Here is an 18472-nt window from a genome sequence, read left to right as displayed (position 1 = left end):
ATAAAGTCTAAATGCTTACTATTTTTACAGAGCTTGCCAGCCTCTGCTATAGATGATTAGCATACAGGGTTGTAAGATTTGTCTGCTTTTTAGGTTATTAGTAAGCCAATTATATATGTTCACAGCTGTTTCTTATACTCAGTATACACATTCATAGACAAAGTCACACAGTCACAAGAACACAAACGTGCTCTCTAATTTTTTTCCTTAACACTCAAATTGTGCAGACATATAACTATTTCATTATAATAATAAGCATTATCACTTCAGTTCAGTTCAGTCACTCAGTTGTGTCCGACTGTTTGCAACCCCATGGACTGCAGCACGCTAGGCCTTGCTATCCATCACCAACTCCCAGAACTTACTCAAACTCATGTCCATTGAGTCGGTGATGCCATCCAACCATCTCATCCTCTGCTGTCCCCTTCTCCTCCCACCTTCAATCTTTCCAGGCATCAGGGTATTTTCCAATGAGTCAGTTCTTTGCATCAGGTGGCCAAAGTATTGGAGTTTCAGCTTCAGCATCAGTCCTTCCAATGAATGAATATTCAGGACTGATTTCCTTTAGGATGGACTGGTTGGACCTCCTTGCTGTCCAAGGGACTCTCAAGAGTCTTCTCCAATACCGCAGTTCAAAAGCATCAATTCTTCAGTGCTCAGCTTTCTTTATAGTCTGTCTCTCACATCTATACATGACTACTAGAAAAATAATCATTATCACTAGTTCTCCCTAAAATTGGAGATATTCTTTCCCCATAAAATTGACTGAATATACTGAAGATCATTGTACTATGTAAATTTCTAAAAGAATAAGAAATGTAGAAATGTGTTTACTGCAAAAAATTTCTGAAATGTGCCTTCATATGCAAAGGAAACTGTCATTAAGTGTCAAATGTTACTAGTACTTTCTTTACAATATAATTCTTTCCTCTCTTAGGGTTATTTTTTCCTAAGTGCTTTTAAATTAGAAAATAATAAGATATTGGATTTGCAAATAAATTTCCCAATGATAGGCATTGAGGTGTTACAAATTTCCAGTAAAAAATCTGCTTTTGCATTTGTTGGATGTTCTATTTTAAGGATGGCATACTATAGAGCTGGCAAATTATGATTACAATTAAATGTTAAATGTTTTGGATTCAGCCAAGCCCATCACTTACATAAAATCAAAATCATTGACGAGGGAAAGACACATTATCATCTGCTTACTGCATACTAATATCATACTCTTTATTCCTTTATATTGTCAATAACCTCATGTTGTAATTTACTTTCTATATTATTCAAGTATAAAATCATTTATTGTTCAATTTATTAGTAAACTGACTCAAGAGCAAATGGTAATCATTTGTTTTCATTTTTTATAAACCTGTCGTGTGTGTGCATGTGTTACTCACTCAGTCGTGTCCAACTCTGCAACCCCATGAACTGTAGCCTTCCAGGCTCCTCTGTCTATGGGAATCTCCAGGCAAGAGTACTGGAGTTGGCTGTCATTCCCTTCTCAAGGGGATCTTCCCAACCCAGGGATCGAACCTGGGTTTTCTGTGTCTCCTGCATTGCAGGCAATTCTTTACCATCTGAGCCACCAGGGAAGCCCTGGTATATATATAGACACACACACATGCATATTTTGCTGGGTATATGAGTATCATGATTTTCTAGATATGTAATCTAGTATCAATGCTTTTTTAAAATTTTATTGTGATTTATAGAGCACAATATTATATGCATTGTAGTATCATGATTATATTAGAAATAAAATAGTCAAATTTAATATATCTAAATCTGTATGGAATGTCAGCCTCTAAGTTAGTTAATATTTAATAAGAAAATTTTGCAAAATATGGCAAGGGTATAGAGAAAAACGGACCCTAGTTGGTAGGAATGTAAATTGGCACAGCCACTATGGAAAACATTATGGATGTTCCTCAAAAGTAGAACTCTCTATTATATGTTTTAGCAATTCCCCTCCTGAGTATACTTCCAAAGAAAATAAAAACACTCCTTCAGAAAGATACATGCATCCCAGTGTTCTAGCAGGACTATTTATAATAGTCAAAATATTGAAGAAACCCAGTGTCTACCAAAAGATGAATGAATAAAGAATATGTGACATGCATATGCAATGAAACGTTATTTAGATTAAAAAAAAAATGAAATTCTGTCATTTGTAGCAATGTGGATGGACCGACACAATATTATCCTTAATGAAGTCAGACAGAAAAAGACAAATACTATGTGATGTTACATATGTGGAATCTAAAAAAATGAAACAAATGAATGTATATAGTTTAATACTGGGTTGGTCAAAAAGCTCATTAAATTTTCCCATAACATTTTATGGAAAAACTCGAATGAACTTTTTGGTCAGCCCAATTGAGAGAGATTCACACATATAAAGAACAAACTAGTGGTTACCAGTTGGGAGAGAGAAGGGAGGCCGACCGAGACAGGGATAGAAAATTAAGAAGTACAAATTACTATGTACAAGCTAAATAAGCTATGAGGATATATGTTATACAGTACAAGGAGTATAGCTAATATTTTCTAATAACTTTAAATGGAGTATAATATGAAAAAAATATTGAATCACTACATTGTACCCCTGAAACTATATTGAAAATCAACTATGCTCCAATTTAAAAAATTATAACATGGCAATCAAAATAATCATCTTAGGAATTTGCATTCTAGCTTTGCAGAGTAATTCAGCAGAGAATTACAAAAAAAGCATTACAAATAGATTGCTATTCTTTTAGAAGAGATGAGAAGCCCTCTTACACTGTTGCTGGGAATGTAAATTGGCACAACCACTACAGAGAACAGTAAGGAGATTCCATAAAAAACTAAAAATAGAGGTACTTTATGATCCAGCAATCTCACTCCTGGGCATATATCCAAAAAAAACCATAACTCAAAAGGGTTCATGCAGCCCCGTGTTCATTACAGTGCTATTTACAATAGCCACGCATGAAGGCAACCAAAATGCCCATCAACAGAAGAATAGATAAAGAAGGTGTGGTACATATAGCCAATGGAATATTACTCAGACATAAAAAGAACAAAATAATCCCTTCCCTCTTAATAGTTCTAGCTCAGACGAAGGAAAAAGCACAGTGTAGGCACTTCCTTGGCAGTCCAGTGGTTAAGACCTTGCACTTGCACTGTCAGAAATGCAGGTTCCATCCCTGGTTATGGAACTAAGGCTAGCCCCAAAAGATAAATAAATAAATTTATATTAAAAATAAATTTTGAACGTCTCAAAAAAAACCCAATGGAATGAATTTTTTTTCCTTCTCTTTTCTGACAGCTCTCTGTCAGATTTGACCTTGGGATATCAAGAGGGAAAGTCTAGAACAATACTCTTTAGGAAACGTTGTAGGCAACAGCAAGCAAAGCTTTCAGTTGCAAGGAACAAAAGGAATACAATTTCTAGCAGCATCATCCAAAATCAAGACAAGACATGGTTCCACTTTCTGGAAGTGAGTCTGTCCTTTATATTCTAAAGTAATTTTTTTCTAGGAAAAAGAGATAAAACTATATTAATATGAAAAAACTAAGAAAAATATTGTTGATTATGAGGCTGTTACTCTGATTATACTGGAGGCTGCTTTGTTTCTGTTTTCCAGAAAATGCAAGCAGCATTGATCTTTTTATACTTAGTATCATTGGTGGATTAATAAATAGAAACAAATAAGTAATAAAAATAATAACGTGTTTAAAATGAAACACTAGTGTTTATGCCAAGCAACACATCTTGCCAATAATGTACATGAGGACTAATATAAATATTTAGTCATATAAACTGCATGTTTCTATTATTGTGAGCTAAACAACATCAGTGAAGTGAGATGAAAGACCCAAAAGTCTGAGAGTCAACTGACACGGAAATCACATTATTGTTGGGTTTTACCACCGAGTGAGCCGAAAGTTTCATTTAGTTCATTCTGTAAGCTGGCGCTAGTAGTGCTTAGTTGTCTTTCAGTTCAGTTCACTTCAGTCACTCAGTCGTGTCCAACTATTTGTGACCCATGGACTGCAGCACACCAGGCTACCCTGTCCATCACCAACTCCTGGAGTTTGCTCAAACTCATGTCCACCAAGTCAGTGATGCCATTCAACCATCTCATTCTCTGTCATCCCCTTCTCTTCCTGCCTAAAATCTTTCCCAGCATCAGGATCGTTTCCAATAAGTCAGTTCTTCACATCAGGTGGCCAGAGTATTGGAGCTTCAGATTCAACACTAATCCTCCCAATGTATATTTAGGACTGATTTCCTTTAGGATGGACTTGTTTGATTTCCTTGCAGTTCAAGGGACTCTCAAGATCTTCTCCAACACCACAGTTCAAAAGCATCAATTCTTTGGTGTTCAACTTTCTTTATAGTCCAGCTCTCACATCCATACATGACTACTGGAAAAACCATAGCTTTGACTAGACGGACCTTTGCTGGCAAAGTAATATCTCTGCTTTTCAATATGCTATCTAGGTTGGTCATAGCTTTTCTTCCAAGGAGCAAGTGTCTTTTAATTTCATGGCTGCAGGCACCATCTGCAGTGATTTTAGAAGCCCCCAAAATAAAGTCTGTTACTGTTTCCACTGCTTCCCCTATTTGCCATGAAGTGATGGGACCAAATGCCATGATCTTAGTTTTCTGAATGTTGAGCTTTAAGCCAACTTTTTCACTCTCCTCTTTCACTTTCATCAAGAGGCTCTTTAATTCTTCACATTTTGCCATAAGGGTGGTGTCATCTGCATATCTGAGGTTATTGATATTTCTCCCAGCAATCTTGATTCCAGCTTGTGCTTCATCCAGCCTGGCATTTCACATGATATACTCTTAAATAAGCAGGGTGACAATATACAGCACTGACGTACTCCTTTTCCAATTTGGAACCAGTCTATTGTTCCATGTCCCGTTCTTAACTGTTGCTTCTTGACCTGCATACAGATTTCTCAGGAGGCAGGTCAGGTCGTCTGGTATTCCCATCTCTCGAAGAATTTACCAAGGTTTGTTTTCCATGAGGAAAACAATAGTTGTCTTTAACTTCATTCAAAACAGTTTTGTTGGAATGTATTATGACAGCTTCATATCAGCATGCATTTTTAAAAAATGATCAAAATTGGTAAATTTTTGTGTAAGCATTTTAATACTGAAGATGGGAAAAAAGCAACATTTTCAGCATATTAAGTGTTGTTATTTTAAGAAAAAAATGCAAACTGAAATGCAAAAAAAAAAAAAAGATTTGTTCTGTTTATGGAGAAGGTGTCAAAAATGTTTTGCAAAGTTTCATGATGGAGATTTCTTACTGGATGACATTTCATGGAGGGGTAGATCCATTGAAATCAATAGTGATCAAATCAGGACATTAAGAACAATCAATGTTATACCATGTGGGAGATAGCTGACATACTCAAAATATCCACATCAAGCACTGAAAATCATTTGCACCAGCTTGGTTATGTTAATCACTTTGTTGTTTGGGTTCCACAAAAGTTAAGTGAAGAAAAGCTCTTTGACTATATTTCTGCATGTGATTCTGTATTGAAACATAAGGAAAATGTTCTGTTTTTAAAACAAATTGAGAAGGGTGACTAAAATTGGATACTGTATAATACTATGGAGCGGAAGAGATTGTGCAGCAGGCAAAATGAGCCACCAACAACCATACCAAAGGCCAGTCTTCATCCAGAAACTGTGATGTGTTGCATATGGTGGGATTGGGAGGAAGTCCCATATTATTAGCTCCTTCTAGAAAACCAAATGATTAATTCCAACAAGTACTGCTCCCACTTAGACCATTGAAAACAGCACTCAATGAAAAGTGTCTGAAATTAGTTGACAAGAAACACATAAACTTCCATCAGGATACTGTAAGACTGCATGTTTCTTTGATGACCAGGCAAAAACTGTTCCAACTTGGCTGGTAAGTTCTGGTTCATCCACCATATTCACCAGATATTGAATCTTTGGATGTTCATTTCTTTTGGTGTTTACAAAATTCTCTTAATAGAAAAAAATTTTAATTTTCTGGAAAACTATAAAATGCACCTGGAATGGTTCTCTGCTCAAAAAGATTAAAGAAAAAAAAAAAAGCTTTGGAAAATTAGAATTATGAAGCTGCCTGAAAAATGGTAGGAGGTAATGGAACAAAACAGTGAATATGTAGTTCAATAAAGTTCTTGGTGAAAATGGAAAATGTGTCTTTTAGTTTTACTTAAAAAACTAAAGGAACTTTTGGCCCAACCCAATTTGTTTCCATGTGCATTTTGGCCAGTAAATTATTCATAGAGAGGAATTACTTGTTTTTTATTTTTATTTTTTAATTGTTATAGGACACTCTGGTAGTTCCTATGAGAATGCACAAATTAATGTATAAGATTAGTTTTCAATTTCCTTGTGCTTATAATTTATTTGGGGAAGTAAAGATAACCAATATGAAAAGACCTATAACAAAACTGCCAAATGCTAGTTTCTGAATGGTGAAATCAGAAATTCTGGGAAAACTGGGTGTGAGTTGGCTGTTGAAAATTTGGTAGAATTTAAATTAACAGAAGGTAGAATATTTCTGGAAAAAGAAAGGACAAATTTTTGTTGGCCACCTTATACTAGATTTTGCCTAAATTGAGAGGGTGTTAATTTAGTGATGTAGTAAAAACTACTAGGGGAAAATTAAAGGGGCTGAGCAAAGATAATTTTTATTCTCATTGAATGTAAGTTTATGAAGTGAATGAAACTATGTAGTTTACTTTCTCATTTATCATTGTATTTAACCATCTGTGGTGTGCTGCATTCCATGGGGTCGCAAAGAGTTAGACACGACTGAGCGACTGAACTGAACTAAACTGAAGAACTTTTTAAAGCAATTTTAATGGTATGTGACATCTGCCTAACTCTACAGGTCTATACCCAGAATCCTCCACTTTCTCCCATGCTAACCTCCCCAAAGTCCCAAAACATACTTTGTTCTTCCTAGCTTTGTTTTGTTTCTTCCTAGCTTTGCTTTTTTTTTTTTTTTTCTAGCTTTGCTTTTATTTAGGTTATTTTCTTCTTTTAGCCTCTATTGGTCCAACCAATAAGAAACTTTTCTCTGACCCTTTCCTTTCTCAGATGCTAAAGTATATGGGGGTTCTTTACCTCTATATGCTTAAAACACGTAATGTACACTTTAAATATAGGATCTTTTGCATGCTTGTAATTATTGGCTATGCTCAATAAGAAAGGCAGATTTTTTTGTCTTCTGCACTGTTCTATGCCCAACACCTGAAATGGTACTTAAACACAGAAATTTCTCAAAATTCTATATGTCTTGATTGAGGAACATGATTTCTTTGAGGGAGTATTTTTAATCTCTGAAAAGCTAGAAACTGCCATGCAGGTTCAGGTTTGGGATTTGCCTCACAAACATCAGTAAATTGTTGTTAGGTGAATGAATGATTAGAAAGACAAAGAGCTAACTTGAATCACTTGAAAGTACAAAACTAACATTTTGATGGAAAGATCACTAGACTGAGAGTTTAACTGTCAGTTCTAGTATTATTCTGACTCAAAATTGCTGAGTTACACTCATCAAGTCAGTGAAGTTATTTGGACATCAGTTTTTCTCATTTGTTAAATTAAGGAACGGACGTTGTACAACTACGTTACTTGTTAGGAGCTATTGTTACTCGTTCACCCCATACATTCCTTAGCAAAACCTTTGCTTCAAAGGTTGCTTCTTTGCTCCACAAACACGTAATTTAACACCTAATTGTCTCCACATTATAGGAAATGAGAAAACTGTCATGGAAAGGTCATTGAGGAGAATTTATTCAGCACAGCATGGCAGTTTCTGGCTTTCAAGTGCTGCCTGGGATATAATCACTTGTCTAGTAGCTGAGAGGCCCTTCTAAACTTGAGTAGATTTTCCTGACCTATTTAAAACTCACTTAAATTTCTGGCATCTTTTTTGGAACATGGGGACTTAATTTGACATATGTAAATGAGATCTCCTTCACCTGGGTAGTTGCTCTTGCATAACTGTTGGTTTAATAGGCATGGCTTTGAGCATTTCTTTTGTTTAAGTAGAATGCTGAATATAAAGGATAATCTCTTCTATCAAGGACCTAACATTTTAAAGTCCTGTCTACACTAGATCATTACTATAAAGGACAGATATGTATTAGTCTCAGCTCTGAGTTCCACTTTGGGGTGTATGCTGCTGCTGCTGCTAAGTCGCTTCAGTCGTGTCCGACTCTGTGCAACCCCATAGACGGCAGCCCACCAGGCTCCCCTGTCCCTGGGATTCTCCAGGCAAGAACACTGGAGTGGGTTGCCATTTCCTTCTTCAATGCATGAAAGTGAAAAGTGACAGTGAAGTCGCTCAGTGTCCAACTCTTAGTGACCCCATGGACTGCAGCCCACCAGGCTCCTCCATCCATGGGATTTTCCAGGCAAGAGTACTGGAGTGGGATGCCATGGCCTTCTCCAATCGGGTGTATAGGAACTTCTTTACAGAAAATTAAAATTATGCTTGAAGAAATTTTCCAATCCAAACAATGTAACATTTTAAAGTGTTTTAGCATAAATGTTAGTGGTCAGATTGTTGTTGTTGTTCAGTCGCCAAGTAATAGCCAACTCTTTGTGCCCCATGGACTGCAGCACACCAGTATTCCCTGTCCTTCACTATCTCCTGGAATTTTGTCAAATTCATGTCAATTGAGTCAGTGGTGCTATCTGACCATCTATTTCATCCTCTGCCACCCCCTTCACCCTTGCCTTCAATCTTTCCCAGCATTAGGGTCTTTTGCAATGCATTGGCTCTTCACATCGGTGGTCTGATAAGCAGTTATTAATTTGTAGAATTCAAAAGTCACTAACATATATTTAAAATGAATAACCAACAAGGACCAACTATACAGCACATGGGAGAAGACTATGGCACCAATATAAAATAAAACATTAAAAATAAAAATAAAAATCACGGACACAGTTCAGTATTGTAAGAAGTCCAGAGATGCATATAATCCACAGCATGCGTGTGTGCTCAGTCAAGCAGTCATTTCCAACTCTTTGCAACCCAATGGACTGTATCCCCAGGCTCCTTTGTTCACAGAATTTTCTGGTCACAAGTACTGGAGTAGGTTGCCATTCCTACTCCAAGGGATCTCCCTGACCCATGGATCAAACCCATGTCTGTCTCTTGCATCTCCTGCATTGGAAGGCAGATTCTTTACCACTGCACTGCCTGGGAAACCCATATAACCCACACAAAACAATTATATATGTTCATATTTTTTAGATATGTATAGATGCTGTTTTACAATGGTAAAATACATAATTATTTTAAATCTATAATAGATCTTGTCATCTAATATTTTCTCAAATAGTATGTGGTAAGAGTAAAACCCTCATTTGGAGTACACAAAATGTTTGTTATTCCTAGATAGTCCTTACTTTATTTTAGAGTATTGCATTCATGAGAAAAGTTAATAAATAATGAGGATATTTTGCTATGGTCATAATTATATACATGTTATTATATATCAGAGTAAGATAGAATTACAGATTAAGATATACGGCAGTAAAGTGTTATCAAAATAAGAGCAATATAATACACAGGCATACCTCTGAAGTTTTGTGGATTTTGTTACAGAGTACTTCAATAAAGTGAATATCGCAATAAAGCAATTTACAAATTACTTTGGTTTCCCAATGCATATAAAAATTGTGTTTATGTTGTATTGTAGTCTGTTAAGTACGTGATAACATTCTGTCCAAAAAAGCAATGTATATATCTTCACTAAAAATACTTTATTGCTTAAAATTTCTAGCCATTTGTCTGATCCTTCAGTAAGTCATAATCTTTTTGCTGGCACAGGGTTTGAAAATTACAAGAATTACTAAGTGCAACACACAGATAGGAAGTGAACATGAGCTGTTAGAAAAACTGAACCAATAAACTTGTTTGATGCAAGGATGCCCCAAGCCTTCAATCTGTAAGAAGCACAACATCTACAAAGTGCAAAATAACAAAGTAAAATGAGGTATGCCTGTATTGCTACTTGATATTATTTTCACAATTCATATTTCAAAAATATTTCTAAAATAAGGATGTTATAAAATCATAGTATATGGTAGCTTATTTTCTAATATCTAATGTAAAAGCAGTTATTAACTTGTTCATTTTAAAGCAGTCATTTATTTGCTCATTTATTTTAAATTTGCTTGTGTCCAATATGTCAGGATACAGTGATGAGTCTCAGAAATAGAAACCATAACAGTGTCTGCTATATAGAGTAATGTAATCTTAAAATAATTATACCATGTAATACAGATAGCCAACACCTTACAGTGAATGAAGTGCTGTCACCTTGACTTTACCAAGATGAAGAAATGAGATCTGGGTGCATGTAAAAGAAAGCCAGACATTTGCTTTGATTTTTGTTGTTGTGTCACTATAGCATGTTAGTTTATGGCCCCTTGTCAATTTTTCTTGTTTTGATACATATGAACACCGAATGCCTTAAATCTCTAAAATGTCATTTTAAAATATACAAGTACAGTACACAAGCTGTCATTTGATAAATGCATTGTGAACACAGAGCCAGGAACATAACATCTTTCACCATCCCATTTTCCTCACTGCTGATTCTAGGTCCCCTTAGGCAATAAAAGACTCTAGAGATTCCTTAATGGAATACAACTTTAGGTCGCAACTTTATTAGCTTAAACAAAGAACATGGAAATTGTCCCCGGATGGATTCACCAAGGCACTAGGCAGCAATGATACCTAATTCCCCCAAGTGATTGTTTGATGTCTCTTTTAAGATAAAATTGCCTTGTACACAGGGAAATGGGCTATCAGTCCTGTCTTACAGTTCTACCCTTGGGAGAGCAGCAGCTACAATATAGTGGCATTTTCAGCAGGGGATTTCAAAACTTAAGAGAAGTGAATTCTGTTTCTTTTTAGGTATTTGTAAGATTGCAAAAGCATAATAATTTATTGTTCTTTCATAAATTAAGAAATTTCTGTTTTTTCTATTTATTTTTCAATTATTCAGTCTTCAATGCACAAAACAGTCACATAACATACTTGTGCGTTGGCAAACATGTTCTTTCTTACATTCTTCATGACTTCTCTAGAATTTGATTTTTAAATTGATTAATTTATGCCCAGATTCAACGTGTTCAAATTTGTCTCATTTACCAATCAAGCTCTCCTTAGAGTCCCAGTGTTACTATTTTACCAAAGTTTTATGAAAATTTTGAAAATATTGTCTCCCGCTGCTATGTCTTGTTTTATTCTTGTTGTTTTGTTTCATTTTTAAAATCTCTTCCTCACTCTTCTACTTGGATGAGGATATTATGGATTCATAGATCATTTTGAGTAGCTACAAGTACATTCTTACCATTTGAACATAGTTAGTGTTGAGAGGGAGAAGGTGATGGCACCCCACTCCAGTACTTTTGCCTGGAAAATCCCATGGATGGAGGAGCCTGGTGGGCTGCAGTCCATGGGGTCACGAAGAGTCGGACACGACTGAGCGACTTCACTTTCAATTTTCACTTTCATGCACTGGAGAAGGAAATGGCAACCCACTCCAGTGTTCTTGCCTGGAGAATCCCAGGGACGGGGAAGCCTGGTGGGCTGCCGTCTATGGGGTTGCACAGAGTCGGACACGACTGAAGCGACTTAGCAGCAGCAGCAGCAGCAGCAGTGTTTACAGGGTGTGTTCAGACCAGGAGAGGTGAGATTATAGACTATTTTTGCGATAAACTAATGATCTTGGGCTTCCTTGGCGGCTCAGATGGTAAAGAATCTACCTGCAATGCAGGAGACCTGGGTTCTATCCCTGGGTCCTGGAGAAGGGAATGGCAACACACTCCAGTACTCTTGCCTGGAGAATTCTATGGACAAAGCAGCCTGGCAGACGATAGTCCATGGGGTCACAAAGAGTCAGATACAATTGAGAGACTAACAGAAATAAACAACGATCTTGAAAATATATTCTAAATCTTGAAATCTATTCTAAATATTTTGGGTAATTAAAACATTAGCTCAGTGGATAATTAAGATTTGCAGTTAAGAAAATGCACTGTCAACATTGCTAATACTGTGTTAGGAAGAACAAGAGAGAGATTATATATCAGTTAATCCATGAGAGAAGTAGAAAAATGGCCATCACAAGTAGGGACTGAAAGGAGGAAGTTGAGTGGGAAAATGTTGCATAGATTGGGTATACAAAATCCTATTTAAAGAAGTAAGCGAGAAAGTAATAGCTATCATTACTTCCTGATTCTTGCTTAAACTCTTGGGCAGATTTTTTGCATTTTCATTAAAAAATGTATTTTAGAGGATGAGATAGATATTTGGATGAAGGAAGGTGATAAATTCTAGTTAGAGGATTTATACTTAATAGTCGTGTGGAACATACAAATCTAAATATTTAGCAAGCAACTAGATATATCTGTGCATTTCATGATAAATTCATTGCTGCTTCAACCTACTGTTATATTTCAGATTATCAAAAAGTCACAGTAAAGATTATATAAGATAATTCAGCTTGATCCAAAGAAAGTGTATGTGTTCCTGTTCTGTAGTACACATCAAAAGAATACATGTGTTTTAGAAGAGCATAATGATTGAAAGTCATAGAAGTCCTCTGATCAGAGAGCCATAATTCTCAAATTTCAGGAGTTTCTGAACACCTGATGCTGATTATTCCAACACCTCACTCACAACCATTGGGATGTCCCAAAACTATTGACATGTAAAACCAAAAGGAAAACGCTACACTGTAACATGTGATTGATTACCCATGTTTATTAAATTCCTTATTTTCCAAATATATGTATATATATATCACACTAATGGGGTATTTATTGCAGACAAAGTATTTTTGTTCTTTTGTTGTAAAGAGTCTTTGAATGAATAAAAGGAAGGAAACATACTGTGTTTTCCCACTGGTGCTCTATTTCCTTGGTCTTCCAGATATATCTATTTCTGAATTCATCTTTGGTGGCATACTTGAAGGAAAGAGCTCCCATCTTGTCATTATGCCGCTTATGAGAAAAATATGTTTAAATTAGACTTGGAAACATTTTTTATGGCTTGTTATTTTTATTAATTTCTAAGATTTATGATTGGAATGTTAAGCTGGGTGTTAATAAAAATTAGATCCTTAACATGTACCTTACTTAAAATATGTAAATCATAAATCAACACTAAAATTCTTGATATCAAAATGATGTTAATATTATAGCAAGCTTCCCAGGTGGTGCTAGTGATAAAGAATCCTCCTGCCATTGCAGGAGATGCAAGAGACGTGGGTTTGATCCCAGAGTCAGGAAGATCCTCTGGAGTAAGAAATGGCAACCTGCTCCAGTATTCCTGCCTGGAAAATTCCATGGGCAGAGGACCCTGGCAGGCTACAGTCTATGGGTTGCAAAGAGTCAGACACATCTGAGTGACTGAGCACAAAAGAATATAGCAATAACAAATAAACATATGATATTTCTCTTTCTCTCTTACTTGACTTAATGCCTTCAAGGTTCATCTATGTTGTCATAAATGGCAAGATTTTATTATATAAATAATATTACATATTACAATTTATTTCTCCATTTTTTCCTCAAGGACACTTAAGTAGTTTTCATCTCTTCACTATTGTAAATAATGTTTTCAGTAAACATGGGTTTATATATGTCTGTAGTGTTTTTGCTTTCTTTGGGTAAATGCCCAGTAGAATTGCTGAATCATATGGTATTAATAGCTCCATTTTTTATTTTTTGGAGTAACTTCCATATTGCTTTTTACAGTGGCTGCACCAGATTACATTCCGCAAACAGTGCAAAAGGATTACTTTTCTCCATGTGCTTGCAAGTACTTATTTCTTGTCTTTTTGAAAATAGCCCTTCTAACCGATGTGAGATGATATCTCATTGTAGTTTTGATTTACATTTTCCTGATAATTAATGATGTTGAGCATCTTATTATGTAGCTATTGGTCATCTGTATATCTTCTTTGTCTATTTAGATCTTCTCCTCTTTTATGTTAAAATCAGATTGCTTGTTGTTTTGCTACTGAGATTTGTTGAGTTTCTTATGTATTTTGGATAGTAGCCCCTTATCAGATACAGGATTTGCAAATATTTTCTCCTATTTAGTAGATAGCATTTTCATTTTGTTGATGGTTTCCTTTGCCATACAAAAGCTTTTTAGTTTTATATAGTCCCACTTGTTCATTTTTGCTTTTGTTGCTTTTGCTTTTGGTATCAGATTCAAAAAGTTATTGCAAAGACTTATGTCAAGGAGTTTGCTTGACTTATATCTGTGTTCTCTTCTAAGAGTTTTATGGCTAAAGGTCTTACATTCAACCCTTTCACCCATTTTGAGTTAATTTTTGCATGTGGTTTAAAATATGTTTTTTTTTTTTTCTTTTGCGTATGGCTGTCTAATTTTCCTAACATCATTTTTGTTAAGAGACTGTCCTTTTCCCATTGAATATTTTGGCTCCTTTGTCATGAATTAATTGAACATATATCTGTGTATCTATATCTGGTTCTTTATTCTGTTCCATTTATCTGTGTGTCTGATTTTGTGCCATACTGTTTCCATTACTTTAGCTTTATTCGAAATCAGGGCTTCTGGTGCCTCTAGCTTTTTTTTTTTTTTCTCTGTCTTTGGATATTAGTTTTGGATATTACTTTGGATATTCGGGATCTTTTGAAGTTACACACAAATTTTAGGATTGTTTCTTCCATTTCCATGAAAAATGATATTGGTTTTTTGATAGGGGTTGCAATGAACCTATAGATTGCTTGGGGTAGTATGGACATTTTAACAATATTTATTCTTCCTATCCATAAGACTGGAATATCCCTACACTTATTTGTGTATTCTTCAATTTCTCTCATTAATGCCCCCTTTCATTTGTCTCTAGGTATTTTTTTAAATTATTTTTTTATTTCTTCTTTGACCCATTAGTTGTTCAGTAATGTGTTAATTTCCACATATTTGTGATTTTTATAGTTTTCTTCATGCAATTAATTTTTTGTTCATACCAGTGTGGTTGGAAATTATACTTGATTTCAGTCTTCTTAAATTTATTAAGAATTTTAAATTGTGGCCTACCATGTGATCTATCTTGGAAAATGTTTTATATGCATTAAAGAATTTGTATTCTGCTGCTTTTAGATGGAATCCTGTTTAAGTTTCTAAGTTATCTGGTCTAATATGTCATTTCAGGCCTGTGTTTCCTTATTGATTTTCTATCTGCATGATGTATGTAGGGTATTAAGGTCCCCTACTCTTCTTGTGTTGCTATTTATGTCTCCCTTTTGGTCTGTTGATATTTGCTTTATGCATTTAGGTACTCCAATGTTGGACAAATAAAAATTTACAAATTTTATGTACTCTTCTTGGACTGACCCCTCTATCATTATGTAACACTCATCCTTATCTCTTATTACATTTTTGTTTTAAAGTCTGTTTTTTCTGATGTAAATATAGCTATTCCAGCTTTCTTTTGATTTATATTTACATGGAATATCTTTTTTTCATCTCCTTATTTTCAGTGTACATGGGTCCTTACATCTAAAGTGAGTCTCTTGTAGGCAACATGTAAAAGTGTCTTATTGTTTTATCCATTCAACTCTTCTTTGTCTTTTGATTGGAGAGTTCAAGCCACTTACTTTTAAGGTAATTATTGGTAAGTTTGCACTTTATTTTCATTTTGCTAATTGTTTTCTAGCTGTTTTATAATTTCTCTGTGTTCTTCCCTATCCTCTTGCTCTCTTTCTTTGTGGTCTGATGACTTTCTTTGGTGGTATGCTTATATTTCTTTATTTTCATCCTTTGTGCATTTACTATAGATTTTTGCTTTGTAGTTACCATAAGGCTTTCATATAATTGTTTATATCTAATAACAACATGATTTTGATCACTTCTAAGGTTCAACATTTTTCTACCCTTTCATTTTTCAAATTGGGTGTCATGTTTTACATCTTTTTATTTGTATATCCTTAACTAATTTTTGTAATGACAGCTATGTTTTACTACTTTTTCTTTTAAAGTTTTCATTCTAGCTTCATAAGTGATTAATCGATTGCTTTTAATATGTTTTCTTTTTTAGTGAAATTTACTCTTTCCTGTATTATAAGTAGTAACAAAAAATTTTTTCCATATATTTTTAAAAGCATTATCCATAATTTAAAAAATTGTAAAAATGCAAAAGTCTATTAAACTAGGTGAGTACATTTCTGAAATTTATGGTTCTCTACATATCCTCTGGATAAGATTCATATAAATTGCTTTTCAAATATTATATTAAAATATAAAGAACATAACACATTTTATATTCTTACAGATATATTTACTTATAAAATAAGATATTTTAATTTTAAATGTAAATGACTACTTTTTCCCCATTTCAATATTTTGTTTTAGATGAACTCTTGAAAATGTTTGACAGACATGTTTGGCAAGTTCTTGCACTGTGTAAACAGGATATCCCCTCACTTTGTGGCTATTTTCTTTTCAAATGCATAGTGGTCTATAACTCAAAAACCAAACAGAAATGAGATGTATCTGGTTACATTCAATGCCACAGTGCAAATGGATTCTAAAAAAATCTCATCAAATGGGGCAATTCATGTTATGTTTACTACATGAGTAATTATACATAATGCAGATCCCATTTATTTTACAATTTATACTTTTTAAACAATTAAAGGGCTTGTCTTTGGATGGTCACTAAAATGTGAAATGAGGCAGTCAAGCTTAATTTAAAAGTATAGTTCAATAAAGTTTATTAATCATTATAGGTGAGGAAAACATGGTGAGATATAAATATTTTTGGTAGAAATACCAGAATAGCTTTTTGATGTACCTATTACAGTGAAAGAGAGAAGTTTATAGATCAGAATGTGACTCTGATTGTGTTCATCCTTTTTTTGCTAGGTACAAGGGACCCACTGGTGAGCAATAACAATGAAAATGTCACACTTCCTGCTTTCTTGTACCTTATAATTCATTGAGAGAGACAGATTTACTAAAAATAATAATAGTTATAATAATGTGTTTCTCAAACAGATTTGATACCAGGGCTCTAAGAGAAAGGACTAACATAGTATCTCAAAATGGTCAAAGGTGTTGTTATAAAAAGACTTCTTTGAGCAAGGAATTCTTATCCAGCTAAGTCAGGAGAAAAGCAGGTTCAAAGACATCTTAGATTCAGGGAAAGTTATATTCAAAGGCTATATTAGGAAAAGTAAGGGTTCAGGAATGGAGGAGATGACACAGATTAATATTTTCAAAATAAAGTGGCTCATCATGTCCGACTCTTCATAACCCCATGGACTCTACAGTCCATGGAATTCTCTAGGCCAGAATACTGGAGTGGGTAGCCTTTCCCTTCTCCAGGGGATCTTCCCAACTCAGGGATCAAACACAGGTCTCAGATTCTTTACCAACTAAGCCACAAAGGAAGCCCTCAAACTTAATTAATAGATTATATATTATATACCTGCACATGTATGTATATATGTGTTTGTGTGTATCCTTACCTTATTTTTAATTTAATAACTGAATATTGGAGATGTAATATATTTCAGAACTATACAGTTATTTGAACATATAGTAGTTTCCTCTTTGAAAATTTTTATAATTTAGAATATAAACATAGCTAAGCATTATAGAATTAAATGAGCACATTTAATGTAGCTTGTGTTAGGAGAAAAACACTTTCTAAAGATAGACTTTAAGAGTATTTCTATTTCAATCTGTGAACATGATATTTCCTTGCTTGTGAGGGAGAACATTTTCTCCTTAAATTGTATGAATATTAGTGAACCAGAATTTTTTTTTTCTTTATATTTGCAGTCCTTCAGTTCAGTTCATTTGCACAGTAACATCTGATCTTTGTGACACTATGGACTGAACCATGTCAGGCGTCCCTGTCTATCACCAATTCCTAGAGCTTGTTCAAACTCCTGTCCATCAAGTTGGTGATGCCATCCAACCATCTCATCCTCTGTCATTCCCTTCTGTTCCTGCCTTCAGTCTTTCCCAGCATCAGGGTCTTTTCCAATAAGTCAGTTCTTTCCATCAGGTGGCCAAAGTATTGGAGTTTCAGCTTCAGCACCAGTCCTTCCAAAGAATATTCAGGACTTATTTCCTTTAGGATTGACTGGTTTGATCTCTTTGCAGTCCAAGGACTCTCTCAAGAGTCTTCTTTGCCATTACAGTTCAAAAGCATCAATTCTTCAGTGCTCAGCTTTCTTTATAGCCCAACTCTGATATCCATACATGACTACTAGAAAAACCATAGCTTTTACTAGACAGATCTTTGTTGGCAAAGTATTGTCTCTGCTCTTTAGTACGCTGTCTAGGCTTGTCACAGCTTTTCTTCCAAGGAGCAAGCATCTTTTAATTTCATGGCTTAATTTAAAGGTATAGCTTTTAAAGTATGGCTACAGTCACCATCAGCA

At 34.8% G+C, this 18472-nt stretch overlaps 1 protein-coding gene across 1 annotated transcript in view; it reads left to right on the top strand.

Annotated features, from left to right (window-relative positions):
- The window catches only part of ZNF804A (zinc finger protein 804A), a 350091-nt gene that overhangs the window by 223481 nt on the left and 108138 nt on the right, over positions 1–18472 (top strand). The gene's annotated exons all lie outside the window — the stretch shown is intronic.

The sequence above is a fragment of the Bos javanicus genome, chromosome 2, assembly GCF_032452875.1.
Source record: "Bos javanicus breed banteng chromosome 2, ARS-OSU_banteng_1.0, whole genome shotgun sequence".
Taxonomy (NCBI): Eukaryota; Metazoa; Chordata; class Mammalia; order Artiodactyla; family Bovidae; genus Bos; species Bos javanicus.
This window is presented reverse-complemented; position numbering and strand designations above follow the sequence as displayed.